This window comes from Triticum aestivum, chromosome 7D (genome assembly GCF_018294505.1).
Source record: "Triticum aestivum cultivar Chinese Spring chromosome 7D, IWGSC CS RefSeq v2.1, whole genome shotgun sequence".
NCBI lineage: Eukaryota > Viridiplantae > Streptophyta > Magnoliopsida > Poales > Poaceae > Triticum > Triticum aestivum.
In genome coordinates this window covers 431,576,161-431,590,562 of record NC_057814.1, presented here as the reverse complement: position 1 = coordinate 431,590,562, position 14,402 = coordinate 431,576,161, and positions in this window count along the sequence as shown.

Below are 14,402 nucleotides of genomic sequence, written 5' to 3'. Positions count from 1 at the left end.
ACCTACGGGATTAGTTTTAAACCTCAATAATTGTTATTTAGTGCCAGCTTTGAGCATGAACATTGTATCTGGATCTCGTTTAATTCGAGATGGCTACTCATTTAAATCCGAGAATAATGGTTGTTCTATTTATTTGAGAGATATGTTTTATGGTCATGCCCCGCTGGTCAATGGTTTATTCTTGATGAATCTCGAACGTGATGTTACACATATTCATAGTGTGAATACCAAAAGATGTAAAGTTGATAACGATAGTCCCACATACTTGTGGCACTGCCGCCTTGGTCACATTGGTGTCAAGCGCATGAAGAAGCTCCATGCAGATGGACTTTTGGAGTCTCTTGATTACGAATCATTTGACACGTGCGAACCATGCCTCATGGGTAAGATGACCAAGACTCCGTTCTCCGGAACAATGGAGCGAGCAACCAACTTATTGGAAATCATACATACCGATGTGTGCGGTCCAATGAGTGTTGAGGCTCGCGGAGGATATCGTTATGTTCTCACTCTCACTGATGACTTAAGTAGATATGGGTATGTCTACCTAATGAAACACAAGTCTGAAACCTTTGAAAAGTTCAAGGAATTTCAGAGTGAGGTTGAGAATCAACGTGACAGGAAAATAAAATTCTTACGATCAGATCGTGGTGGAGAATATTTAAGTCACGAATTTGGTACACACTTAAGGAAATGTGGAATAGTTTCACAACTCACGCCGCCTGGAACACCTCAGAGAAATGGTGTGTCCGAACGTCGTAATCGCACTCTATTGGATATGGTGCGATCTATGATGTCTCTTACCGATTTACCGCTCTCATTTTGGGGCTATGCTTTAGAGACTGCCGCATTCACTTTAAATAGGGCTCCGTCGAAATCCGTTGAGACGACACCGTATGAATTATGGTTTGGGAAGAAACCTAAGCTGTCGTTTCTAAAAGTTTGGGGATGCGATGCTTATGTCAAGAAACTTCAACCTGAAAAGCTCGAACCCAAGTCGGAGAAATGCGTCTTCATAGGATACCCTAAGGAAACTATTGGGTATACCTTCTACCTCAGATCCGAAGGCAAGATCTTCGTTGCCAAGAACGGGTCCTTTCTGGAGAAGGAGTTTCTCTCGAAAGAATTGAGTGGGAGGAAAGTGGAACTTGATGAGGTGATAGTCACCCCTTCCGAACCGGAAAGTAGCGCAGCGCGGGAAAATGTTCCTGTGGTGCCTACACCGACTGGGGAGGAAGTTAATGATGATGATCATGAAGCTTCGGATCAAGTTACTACTGAACTTCGTAGGTCCACAAGGACACGTTCCGCACCAGAGTGGTACGGCAACCCTGTCCTGGAAATCATGTTGTTAGACAACGGTGAACCTTCGAACTATGAAGAAGCGATGGCGGGCCCGGATTCCGACAAATGGCTAGAAGCCATGAAATCCGAGATAGGATCCATGTATGAAAACGAAGTATGGACTTTGACTGACTTGCCCGATGATCGGCGAGCCATAGAAAACAAATGGATCTTTAAGAAGAAGACGGACGCGGATGGTAATGTGACCATCTACAAAGCTCGACTTGTCGCTAAGGGTTATCGACAAGTTCAAGGGGTTGACTACGATGAGACTTTCTCACCCGTAGCGAAGCTGAAGTCCGTCCGAATCATGTTAGCAATTGCCGCATACTATGATTATGAGATATGGCAGATGGACGTCAAAACGGCATTCCTTAATGGCTTCCTTAAGGAAGAGTTGTATATGATGCAGCCGGAAGGTTTTGTCGATCCTAAGAATGCTAACAAAGTATGCAAGCTCCAGCGCTCAATCTATGGGCTGGTGCAAGCATCTCGGAGTTGGAACATTCGCTTTGATGAGATGATCAAAGCGTTTGGGTTTACACAGACTTATGGAGAAGCCTGTGTTTACAAGAAAGTGAGTGGGAGCTCTGTAGCATTTCTCTTATTATATGTGGATGACATATTATTGATGGGAAATGATATAGAATTCTTGGAAAGTATAAAGGCCTATTTGAATAAGTGTTTTTCAATGAAGGACCTTGGAGAAGCTGCTTATATATTAGGCATCAAGATCTATAGAGATAGATCAAGACGCCTCATTGGTCTTTCACAGAGTACATACCTTGACAAGATATTGAAGAAGTTCAATATGGATCAGTCCAAGAAGGGGTTCTTGCCTGTATTGCAAGGTGTGCAATTGAGCACGGCTCAATGCCCGACCACGGCAGAAGATAGAGAAAAGATGAGTGTCATCCCCTATGCCTCGGCCATAGGGTCTATTATGTATGCCATGCTGTGTACCAGACCTGATGTAAACCTTGCCGTAAGTTTGGTAGGAAGGTACCAAAGTAATCCCGGCATGGAACACTGGACAGCGGTCAAGAATATCCTGAAGTACCTGAAGAGGACTAAGGATATGTTTCTCGTTTATGGAGGTGACGAAGAGCTCGTCGTAAAGGGTTACGTCGACGCTAGCTTCGACACAGATCTGGATGACTCGAAGTCACAAACCGGATACGTGTATATTTTGAATGGAGGAGCAGTAAGCTGGTGCAGTTGCAAGCAAAGCGTCGTGGCGGGATCTACATGTGAAGCGGAGTACATGGCAGCCTCGGAGGCAGCACAGGAAGCAGTCTGGATGAAGGAGTTCATTACCGACCTAGGGGTGATTCCCAATGCGTCGGGCCCGATGACTCTCTTCTGTGACAACACTGGAGCTATTGCCCTTGCGAAGGAGCCCAGGTTTCACAGGAAGACCAGGCATATCAAGCGTCGCTTCAACTCCATTCGTGAAAGTGTTCAAAATGGAGACATAGATATTTGTAAAGTACATACGGACCTGAATGTAGCAGATCCGTTGACTAAACCTCTCCCTAGAGCAAAACATGATCAACACCAGGACGCAATGGGTGTTCGATTCATCACAATGTAACTAGATTATTGACTCTAGTGCAAGTGGGAGACTGTTGGAAATATGCCCTAGAGGCAATAATAAATGGTTATTATTATATTTCTTTGTTCATGGTAATTGTCTATTGTTCATGCTATAATTGTATTGTCCGGAAATCGTAATACATGTGTGAATACATAGACCACAACGTGTCCCTAGTAAGCCTCTAGTTGACTAGCTCGTTGATCAACAGATAGTCATGGTTTCCTGACTATGGACATTGGATGTCATTGATAACGGGATCACATCATTAGGAGAATGATGTGATGGACAAGACCCAATCCTAAGCATAGCATAAAAGATCGTGTAGTTTCGTTTGCTAGAGCTTTTCCAATGTCAAGTATCTTTTCCTTAGACCATGAGATCGTGCAACTCCCGGATACCGTAGGAGTGCTTTGGGTGTGCCAAACGTCACAACGTAACTGGGTGACTATAAAGGTGCACTACGGGTATCTCCGAAAGTGTCTGTTGGGTTGGCACGGATCGAGACTGGGATTTGTCACTCCGTGTGACGGAGAGGTATCTCTGGGCCCACTCGGTAATGCATCATCATAATGAGCTCAATGTGACTAAGGCGTTAGTCACGGGATCATGCATTGCGGTACGAGTAAAGAGACTTGCCGGTAACGAGATTGAACAAGGTATTGGGATACCGACGATCGAATCTCGGGCAAGTAACATACCGATTGACAAAGGGAATTGCATACGGGATTGATTGAATCCTCGACATCGTGGTTCATCCGATGAGATCATCGTGGAACATGTGGGAGCCAACATGGGTATCCAGATCCCGCTGTTGGTTATTGACCGGAGAGGCGTCTCGGTCATGTCTGCATGTCTCCCGAACCCGTAGGGTCTACACACTTAAGGTTCGGTGACGCTAGGGTTGTAGAGATATGTGTATGCGGAAACCCGAAAGTTGTTCGGAGTCCCGGATGAGATCCCGGACGTCACGAGGAGTTCCGGAATGGTCCGGAGGTGAAGAATTATATATAGGAAGTCAAGTTTCGGCCACCGGGAAAGTTTCGGGGGTTACCGGTATTGTACCGGGACCACCGGAAGGGTCCCGGGGGTCCACCGGGTGGGGCCACCTATCCCGGAGGGCCCCGTGGGCTGAAGTGGGAAGGGAACCAGCCCCTAGTGGGCTGGGCGCCCCCCCATGGGCCTCCCCCTGCGCCTAGGGTTGGAAACCCTAGGGTGGGGGGGCGCCCCACTTGCCTTGGGGGGCAAGGCACCCCCCTTGGCCGCCGCCCCCACCCTAGATGGGACTTGGCCGGCGCCCCCCCTCCCAGGGGGCCTATATAAAGGGGGGGAGGAGGGCAGCAATAACACAGCCTTGGGCGCCTCCCTCCTCCCCTGCTACACCTCTCCCTCTCGCAGAAGCTCGGCGAAGCCCTGCCGAGACCCGCTACATCCACCACCACGCCGTCGTGCTGCTGGATCTCCATCAACCTCTCCTTCCCCCTTGCTGGATCAAGAAGGAGGAGACGTCGCTGCACCGTACGTGTGTTGAACGCGGAGGTGCCGTCCGTTCGGCACTCGGTCATCGGTGATTTGGATCACGGCGAGTACGACTCCGTCATCCACGTTCATTGGAACGCTTCCGCTCGCGATCTACAAGGGTATGTAGATGCACTCCTTTCCCCTCGTTGCTAGTATACTCCATAGATGCATCTTGGTGAGCGTAGGAAAATTTTAAAATTATGCTACGATTCCCAACACACGGGGCGGAGCAGATGGATGGGGGCGCGGCGGCGGAAGGAACCCTCGCGCTCTCGTGTGGGGGAGCAGTTTCAAGGACGTGCTTCGTACGAAACGTTTTTTTTTTCACTTATGGCCAGGCTATGGCAGAGTGCGGGTTGATTTCTATAACATTTAGGGGGTTTTCTGCAAATTTAGCGACGACGTACGACCAGGCCGCTGCGTTTGATTTTTTTTTCTTTTCTTACGGTGAAACTAACGTGGACTGCGGGTTGCTTTCTGTAAACCACAAGGACATTTGTGTAAAAAGGATGCGACGGTGAACCCAAGAAACTCAATTCATGCTTTATTATTATTAGTACAAATGCCCGTGCGTTGCACCGGGCGAAATGGGCACAACCTACTTCATGCTTCATTGTGCACCATTTTTTCATACTCAATTTAAATAAATGTCAAATCTTGGCCTCATTTCATCCTTTGTCAGGGGAGGTTATCATCGAGGAAGACAATTACAACAGGACCGGTCACCTCAGGGCTGTTGTTCAGGCATGCTGCTGCCGCGGATAATTTTTTTTTAAATATGGGCAAAAGCTTTGCCTCATTTCACTACTAAGATGTACGATTACAACACTTGCCCGAGGACACAATAACGTGCAAGGAATTACTCTCGTGGCATGATCATCTCAAGTGTTTTGCCCCAACATGCCGCCTCACGCTTGATCTTTGCAAAGATCATTGTTGGCAAGGTGTAAATGTTCCAGAAAACCCCGGCCATTCCACTCGTTCCAAATCTCCCACGACGTGAGCATCACGATGGATATGAGTGACTTCCTTTTGTGTCCGTTGGTTTGGATCACGGCGGACCACCAATGGGCACACTTTGAAAGTTTGGCCAGTCATCGAAGGATAGATCATGGTCCAGATGCACAAGGAGTATCGGCACCCTCTGTCCAAGCTCAGGCGACCAGTAGCCGCTGCCGCTAATTGTGTTTTTTCTTTCTAGAGAACAAACTGGCCGGCTACTTCAGCTTCATCAATTTGATATTATGAAGTGGTGAAAACAAAAGATGACTGGTCCAAATGATAAGTACAAACATTTATTTAATCATTGCGCACCATAACAAAAAAAATAATTGAAGACCATCTAGACACAAAAGTGAGGGAACGAAATGTATGGCAATGAGCATAAATTTAAGAATAAGGCACTGAAACTGAGTTGGCCGTGAATATACATTTTTTTAAAGATCAGGTACCCCACAATACTAACAATTGTAAATCTTCCTATTTGAAGAGCCCTGCACCTGTTTAGCAATACCTACATGTATGTGCTATCAACAAATAGCCATTAAATGGTAGTAAGCAAGAAATTCCTAGAATGTACATTTGATCCCAGCAAAGAACGCAACTGGTATAGAAGTTATGGTTCTCCATGTGCTTCCAGATGGGCCTAACTATGGAGATGGTGCTTCCGGTAACGGTGCTGAGCGCAGGCCATCTGGCTGTCGGCTCGTTGTCCTCAGTCACAAGCATGTTTCTGATGTTGATAGGGACGACCTCCTCGAATCTGCATCACCTTTACAACAAATTAAGCTTCCGAGTAACTGAGATTAAACTGCACTTTAATACTTATGGTACTTAAGGTGCAACCTCGCCGTGTTAGGCTGCGTGTGCGGCAAATTCTGTGAAAATGAAACCTACAAGCATTTGAAATAAAATCTGTAAAATTTGCCTTGCAGCTCCTGGTTACTTCTAATTTGAGAGGTCCAGAGGTTCACCCTATAGAAAAATTAAGATTGCAACACAATGTTTACAGCATACATCCTCATGTAAAAACGAAATGATTGATGCAAAGCATGTCTAACCATCGACCAAAACAAACACAAAAATATGCTAACAAATACGCAGGTTTGGAGTGAATACAACTTAATTTGTTTCAGGCCAAATGAAACTATAGACGATCATGTATGTTTCACAGAAATAATCAGGCCAAATTAAACAACAACACGATCATTTAATAAGCAAATTACTAAAAACTCACTTCTAGGATATATAGTTAGATTTGTAGGAAAACATCATATGAATCTTGTCTTATCTATTTAAACATCGTCAATCAATTGGGAGGTCTGCTGTCATACATCATGGACCATGTAACTAAAGGAACCTGTGCATCTAATGTACTCCAAGCAGCGAACTATACGGCCATGGCCAAACGGTTTAAAGTCTCACTTTCTGATCTAACAACATAACAGTACACAATATACAATTAAATATCAAATGTATGAAAGTATATCCAAAGTTTAGTCATCTTAATAATAAAGAAAAGGAAGAATGCTTAGATACACTATATACAGACAATCAGAGGCATTCAAAGAAGACATCCAAATAGTTAAACGTGAAAATAAACACCAAAGCCAACTCTCTCGCGAGAGCTGCTATACTGATTCCATGAATCCGATGCTGCCGGAGGCGATACAGATCATCCCAACTCGTGTGCCTCCACTTCCTATAAGACATAATTATTCAAGTCAAGAGTGTGCTTATCTAAAAAAAAGATTAAGACCAGTGCTCATAAATATGCATAACTGAATTTTCCCTGATCAAACGTTAGGATTGAAGTGGATTTCAGTATTCAGTGACGAATTTAATGGCCGAAGAACAGAGAGCCACCTGAAGATAGCATATGCTCTTGTCCTCTGTTGGTTGGGAGATCATGAATGCAGTTTGACTAAAATATAAGGTGTATTCATGTCTTCTGGAGCATCTCGTGAGGGTGCCTTTCTTTTGAGAAGAAACATGTCCGTATTATCTGCATTTAACCAATAAATTACAAAAGAGACAACGGAAATTGATGTACTAACTACAAGTTAATACATACAATTGTTGCATCTTGTAGAAGTATTTATTGAAGAACAATACAGAAAAAGGGGTACTAGGCAGAATTCGAATCGAGTATGACTAATTGACTAGATAAAGAAAACTCAAAATTATGTTGCTAATTTTATAAGGCGAGAGAGGGGATCAAGCGAAGAAACATTTACAGCGTAGTCCAATTTTTTTATGGTAGTGGGAGGAGTCAGGCGCTGTAGTCTGTAGGCTGTAGCCGTGCGCCCGTGCACAGGGGCCGGGCCGTGCAGCGTCGGGCCCCATGCCGTTGATCGACGGCCTGCTGGTTGCCGGCTTGCCGCTGTTGCACCTGCACGAAGGCGTGACGGTGTGAGCCGAGACCTCCTAGCTGACGCTCGTTAGCGTCAAATCGACGACGTTTCGCCAAGGACGAGCGACCTGAATGGGCCGGCCCATTTGGTGTCATCATAAAAATATCAGAAAAGATGTCCCACGGAGGACTCTAACTCACAACCCCAGAATAGCGAGTAACTGAACTTTACCACCACACCAACTAAACATTTGTGATTAATTGCCGCGCGAACCTTTAAGAACTATAAAGGCAGCATAAAAAAACAAAAGTTTTTCACCATTGAACATTTTTGGGTTTACTTTGAATAATTTTTAAATACAATTGAACATTTTTGTGATATATGCTGAATAGTTTTAAATACACAGTGAACATTTTTGTCATATACGATGAATAATTTTTAAATACACATTGAACATTTTCATTATATATGCTGAACATTTTTTAAGTACACAATGAACATTTTTGAAAATACGTTGAACAATTCCTTAATATATGGTGAACATTTTGTTAAATGTATGACGAACATTTTTGTAATACACAATGAACATTTTCTAATGCCTGGTGACTTTTTCATAAATACGGTGAAGACTTTCTTAATATACAATGAACATTTTTGTGATACGCGGTGAACTTTTTATATAACACACAAAAAAGGAAGAAATGGATAAAAGAAAATAAACAAAAAAGGAAAACCAAAGGAAAATGGAACCAAAACAAAAAAAAGAACAAAACCTCAGAAAACCGGACAAAACATTGAAAATACGGAAGTAAAAACCCACAAAAGAAAAACAAAAAAACCCGGCAACAAACAGCAAAGGAAGAGACAGCCAACAACGAACACACGAAACCCGTACGTGGGCCGGCCCAACCAGAGGTTCGCTTCAGCGAAGGGACAACCTTTTGACGCTAACGAGCGTCAAATAGGATCTGCCGCGTGAGCCGGCCGCCCAGCCGTCAGGATCACGGAAGACGATGGGATTGGGATTTGGGAGTTGGGATCGCTGTTTTTCTTTTCTTCAGTGAATGAAAAACTGAAAAGTCACGAAGTCGAAGACCGATCCCCCAGCCGCCTCTACGTTCGTGCGAGCGAGATCGAGCGTGAATGGTTTTTTTTTTTGAGGCATCGAGCGTGAATGGGTGAGTTTTGAAAGAGTGTGAATCGGTGAGTTGGGCTGCCAGCGTACGTACGGTGAACCGCTGGCTGGTTGCTTGGTTTGATGGGCCACCCTGATGCACACTTGATGGGCTACTTGCCTCAGACCTTATGCCTTATAATTAGGCGGGTATTAGGCCGGTCGCCTAGCAGCCGTGTGATTAAATCAATTCGGAGCGCACGTTACCTCTAAAAATGAATCGTAGTCTTCCTATTACTGGGTCAATTAAACAGAAAGGAATCCTCTTCTGCCATTGACGTCCCTCGCTCGCCATGGATACAAGAGCGCCTCCGCCCTGAAGCACCGCCGGCTCGCCGTCCTCGTCGGTTCCAGCAGGACGACGTTGCAACGTCCAGCCGTCGCCCCATGCAGCAACGTCCGCCGTTGGAGAACGCCCGATGCCTCCGTCGTTGTAGCAACTAGCCATCACCGTCTCGTAGCACCCATCGCAGCACCCCTCCCCGCCCCCACCCCCATGCTTCTCACCCCGCGACTCTGTCCAACACCCCGCCATGGCCATGGGGTCGTCGAGCTCCTGCGCGAGGGGTGCCGCCGTGGCCTTATTCGCCAAGCTTCGTCACAGGGGCATCATGCCGGTTGCAGCTCCCGCCGACAGCGGACGTAGCACCGTCGTAGTTGCTCGTAGCCACAGAACCAGTGCCATAGCCACCGAAATCGGCCGTAGCAAACGCCATTGCTGGTTTCACTGGTTGCAGTATTTATCGATGCCGATTGTAGCAAATGCCATTGCCGGTTGTAGCACTGGTCTCGTCCCTGGTCACCGTCGTTGCAGCTTTTGTGGGCGCTGGTGGCATCTATGCCTATTGTTGGTTCCAGCTTTTTTCTACGACGGATGCAACATTGCTCGGCGTCAGTCGTAGAAAAACGCCATTTGCCCGACGTAACATCTTGAGGTCACGGTTCTAGCTCGTCTATTCCAGCATTTGTAATCACGATTGCAGCTATGAAGTCAAATGGTTCCAGCATCTCGCCTCCGTTGGTTCCAGCAAATCCGGCGATGCAGCTCCTCCGCCGTGCTGGTCCCATAGCCGGTTCCAGCAAGAAAATTGCCAGACACAGCAAAATTGGCACATGGTTCCAGCAAAAATACCGATGTCCGCTGCCACCCTCTGTTGGTTGTAGCACCGCGTGCTGGTTGCAGCTCCCTGCAGTGCTGGTTGTAGCTCCCCGCGTAGCTGGTTCCAGCAAAAAAGTGGCGTGGTTGTAGCATCGTTATTCACTGGTTCAGCCCATGACCGCCGGCATCCCTCGCCCTCCACCATCGCAGCTCCATTCCCATGCAGCAGCGTGCAGCCCCCCATCAGTTCGGATGGTCGAAGCTCATGATAGCGAGGATTGAAGAAGCTTGTGCGTGGTGGTCGATGGTGCCAGGGATTCAGCACGCACACGAGCTTTTGCTACGGGCTGAGATAAAAAAGAATGGAGTAGTAAAGAAACGGAGGAGGAAGAAAGGTCCCAGAATCCCCTCCTCGCGAAGAGATGAGGATGAGTCGTGTGTGGTGGGAAGTGGGCCACGTGACCCAGCCAGCTGTAGCCAAAAACGAAAACGAGTCGTTCAATCTGGCTTTAATCAACGACGCGCGTGCAGCCGGGGGAACGATTCGGCCGGCGCTGAAAGACTGCGGATGTCGCCTAGAGAAGGGTAAATAGACGCTTTAAAATAATTACAGTTTAGGCTTGAACAAATGCGGAATAAACCTAGCGGTTAATTTGTCAAGCACAAAACCTACAACAACTAGGCTCATCTATGTGCACCAATAACTTATGCTAAGCAAGATAAACAATTAGGTGATAGCAAGATATATGACAAGAAACAATATGTCTATCACAAAGTAAAGTGCATAAGTAAAGGGCTCGGGTAAGAGATAACCGAGGCACGTGGAGACGACGATGTATCCCGAAGTTCACACCCTTGCGGATGCTAATCTCCGTTAGGAGCGGTGTGGAGGCACAATGCTCCCCAAGAAGCCACTAGGGCCACCGTAATCTCCTCACGCCCTCGCACAATGCAAGATGCCGTGATTCTACTAAGGGACCATTAAGGCCGGTCACCGAACCCGTACAAATGGCAACCCTTGGGGGCGGTCACCGAACCCGTACACTTTGGCAACCCTTGGGGGCGGTCACCGGTACCCGTCAAATTGCTCGGGGCGATCTCCACAACCTAATTAGAGACCCCGACGCTTGCTCGGAGCTTTACACCACAATGATTGAGCTCCGAACACCACCAACCGTCTAGGGCGCCCAAGCACCCAAGAGGAACAAGCTCAAGGGTACCAAGCCCCCAAGAGTAATAAGCTTCTCAACTTGTAACTTTCATGTATCACCGTGGAGAACTCAAACCGATGCACCAAATGCAATGGCAAGGGCACACGGAGTGCCCAAGTCCTTCTCTCCCAAATCCCACCGAAGCAACTAATGCTAGGGAGGAAAATGAGAGGAAGAACAAGAAGGAGAACACCAAGAACTCCAAGATCTAGATCCAAGGGATTCCCCCTCACATAGAGGAGAAAGTGATTGGTAGAAATGTGGATCTAGATCTCCTCGCTCTTTCCCCCCCAAAACTAGCAAGAATCCATGGAGGGATTGAGAGATAGCAAGCTCGGAGAAGGTCAATAATGGGGGAAAAACTCGAGCTCAAAGGATAAGGTTGAATGGGAAGAAGACCCTCTTTTATAGGAGCTCCCGAATCCAACCGTTATGTGCTCAGTCCGCACACGAGCGGTACTACCGCACTAGGCAGCGGTACTACCGCTAGGCCCAGTGGTAGTACCGTTGGAGCTTTGCACAAAGGCTGGAAAGAAGGGGCAATGAGGAGGAGGCCCCCGAGCGGTATTAGTAGTGTAGGTAGAGCGGTACTACCGAGCGGTAGTACCGTGCCTACTGCCGCTCCTACTACCGCCCAACCCGACACGAAAGGCGACGCCCTCGAATCGAGGCGGTACCAGCGCAGAACAGGAGCAGTACTGCCGCTGATGGCCACGAGCGGTACTATCGATGAACAGCGTTACTACCGCTTGAGGCTGTCAGCGGTACTGCCACTGACTCCTCCCAAGTGCCACTTCCACGAAAACAAATAAACTCCAAGGAAAACCAGAACTGCCACAACTTCTGCAAATGAGCTCCAAATTGAGCAAACTCAAACTTGTTGGATACAAGACAACGAGTAGCATCAAAATAGCGTCTGATTATAGTAAGAAGAGGCAGGGGAGGTATGCCTAACAAAAAGAGGAGAGAAACCTCCAACAGAGAAGAACCGGCAGAACCTCTAACATCGAAAACAGCATAGAAGATGCATGAGAACTTCGTTTTCGATGAACTCGAGCTTGTCATCAGGATGATCATAAGCTCCAAATCTCACAAGGAGAACCAAACAAGAACCAAGAAAGATGATGCAAGGATGCAATGGTTTGAGCTCTCTAGTAATGATACGATAAAGCTACTCATCAAGAGCCCCCCTTGATAGTACGGCAATCGATCCTAAAGCCCGGTCTCCCACTACCACCAAGAGACCGATAAAATAGAAAACCTATCAAGGGCAAACATTTGCCTTGCACATGGTCCACTTGAGCTAGATGATGACGAACTTGTCCTCCTCAAGATGAACCACCTTTCTTGATTGCGTTGGGTCGATGAAGACTAGATGATTGCTCCCCCATACTCCACTATGGGTGAGCCACTCTTGGCACATCTTCACAAGTCCATTAACACCAAAATGGACGGCAAGCTTCAAGCATTTTTGATCTCTTCGTGATGCTCCACTCAACTTGCACACCGCAACCTAACCCCACAAAGAACTCTCACGAAGACCACGGGTTAGTACACAAAGCGTAATTGACAATGCTTACCATACCATGGGATCACTTGATCCCTCTCGGTACATCTTCTATGCTTTGTGTGTTGATCAACTTGATTCACTCTTTGACTTAGCCTTGATCAACCTCTCACAAGACCAATCTTTAGGTAATTCCTTGAATAGCACCTTGGTCAACACAAACTCTCCTAGAAACCAACACAAGTACTCCAAAAAAAGCCTATGGACAAAACGTTCAAATATAACTCAAGGCAACCATTAGTCCATAGAGATTGTCATCAATTACCAAAACCAAACATGGGGACACCGCATATTCTTTAAGGCGCGCCGGTTCTAAACGTTTTCCTTATAATTAGCAGCAAAATCTTTTTTGGACTTGTAGCTGGGAGCTCCTAATCAGCGCCTTCAGCACCGGTTGGGAGAAGTGGCGCCCGCTATAGCGCCAAGTGGGCCGGCCCACGAAGGGGCACCACACAAAATGGTTATGAAAAATGCGCGAAAAATTACAGACCCGCAATGGGATCAAACCCGCCACTACACTACCTACAAGTTATCGCCTAACCACTAGGCTATGTACTTGCAAGTGACAGAATCCATCGCTCAATCTTTAACAACTATCGTACCTGCTCATACATGATTTTCTTTAAAAAAAGGAACTTCACATATTTCGGAAAAAGTTCACGAACATGCAAAAAAACGTTGCCCTATTCAAGAAAAGTTTAGTGATTTTGAAAAAGTTCATCAATTTTAAAAAATAGTTCACATAGAATTGAAAAAAGTTCATTGATTTTGAAAAAAAGTTCATTGATTTTGAAAACAGTTCATCAGATTTGAAAAAAAGTTCACCGATTTTTGAAAACAGTTCATCAAATTTTAAAAAAAATCATCAGATTTTAAAAAAGTTCATTGATTTTGAAAATAGATCATCAGATTCGAAAAAAGTTCATCGAATTTGCATAAAAGTTCATCAAATTTGAGAGAAAGTTCACAAATCTGAAAAAAGTTCATCGATTTGAAAAGAAAATTCATCGAACTCGGAAGAAGAAAAAGGAAAAAACAGAAAACGAAAAAGGAAAAAGGAAAACAGAAAAAGGAAAAAAGGTAAAATAAAATAAAAGTTCATTCTAAACAATTCAGGTGTGTTGGCGTGCTGGTTGCACCCGCGGTACTACGTGTGCGAGGTCCCTGGTGACACAGGTCTTTTTGCTGATTAAAATAGAGCGCCGCTTTCCTGAACAAGTTCCCCGTCTCGTGGGATCGATCGCTGGTTCAGGCCAGTTGGTTCTTTCCCATCTCGCGGTCAATGGTTGACCGGGCAGTTGACTATTTCATAAATTCTTTTTTCAGAAAAAAAATACCCCCCAAAAAATCACTAAATTCAAGCAAAGTTCACGAATTCAAAGAAAGTTCATCTCTTTTGAAAAAATGTTCAGCAATTTCGAAGAAAAATTCATTAAATTTGAAAAGAATTTGAAAACTAGTTCATCTAATTTCAAAAAAGTCAATGATTAAAAAAAGTTCATCAAAATTGAAAAAAACTTAATCGGATTTAAAGAAAGT